The sequence below is a fragment of the Etheostoma spectabile genome, chromosome 6, assembly GCF_008692095.1.
Source record: "Etheostoma spectabile isolate EspeVRDwgs_2016 chromosome 6, UIUC_Espe_1.0, whole genome shotgun sequence".
NCBI lineage: Eukaryota > Metazoa > Chordata > Actinopteri > Perciformes > Percidae > Etheostoma > Etheostoma spectabile.
Genome location: NC_045738.1, coordinates 22,295,909 through 22,297,248, shown reverse-complemented (window position 1 = coordinate 22,297,248; position 1,340 = coordinate 22,295,909).

Sequence of the window (1,340 nt, the reverse complement as noted above, 5' to 3'; positions counted from 1 at the left end):
CACACACACACACACACACACACACACACACACACACACACACACACACACTCCTATCATTAACATAACATAAGCTAAGCTAAAAATCTGTTAGCAAGATGTAGCCTAGTTAGCATGTATTTTTAGCATTAGGATACTGAATACTAACAGTTTCCCCAGGAATGTATTGCTAGGCTGTGTCTAATTACTGAAATATGGGGTGCAGGCAGAACAAACCCCCTCATGTTTGGTGTGTAGGCTTATTGACTAAATAAATAAAGCTGTTTTTGTTTCTTAAATTGATTTTTTTATTTCATAGTATGTTTGTTTATGTATGCACCAACACTAAGTTTTACCTACTTGGCAATAAATCCGTTTCTCATTCTGATATCAGGCCATTCCTTCAGAGAAATCCTCTGAGAATATGTCAATAATATCTTAGCAATAAACTTAATTTGTGTGGCAATGTCACAGAATTCACAAAAACAACCAAATGCAAGCAGACTAATGACAACAATAAAACAAGTCAAAACACTATAAGACAAAAAATAACTTTTAATTTTACACATTTTACACAACTAAACCCTAATCAACCTTGTGACTCTGCCAGATCACTAAATATAAATCAAAGAAAAGAGCGGGTGCCTGCCCATTGGAAGGTTGGTGGTTCGAGCCCTGGCCCTGCAGTCCCATGTCAAAGTGTCCTTGGGCAAGACACTGAACCCCAAGTTGTCCCCAAAGCTGCGTATCGGAGTGTAAATGTGTGTGTGTGTGTGTGTCTAATGACCAGTTGGCACCTTGTGCGGCAGAGTGGTTGTCTGCCAATCGGAAGGTTGGTGGTTCGATCCCTGGCCCTGCAGTCCCATGTCAAAGTGTCCTTGGGCAAGACACTGAACCCAAAGTTGTCCCCAAAGCTGCGTATCGGAGTGTGAATGTGTGTGTGTGTGTGTCTAATGACCAGTTGGAACCTTGTACGGCAGCCTCGGCCACAGTGTGTGAATGTGCGTGAATGGTCAATGGTACTATGGAAAAGTCCTATATAAGAACAGTCCGTTTTGTTTTTTTTAAATTTAATTTCTTTTCCAAATCCACTTTTTATTTGGTAAAATGGAAAAGGCATCAAGTAGTGTGACAAATTTCAAGTTTTCCCTGTTTTAGGTTGATTAGCTGTTTCCATGGCTTCAGGTCCTTGGTGGGTACGTCAGCCAACAGGAGATGGCCTCAGGCAGCCCCGTGGATTAGGTAAGTGTCAGCTGTCTAGACCTTCGTGCACAGCACAGAGAACCAGAACAATAGACCGGCTGTCGACACACAATGGAGAAATACACACTCACACACACACTCACACACACGCCACTTTG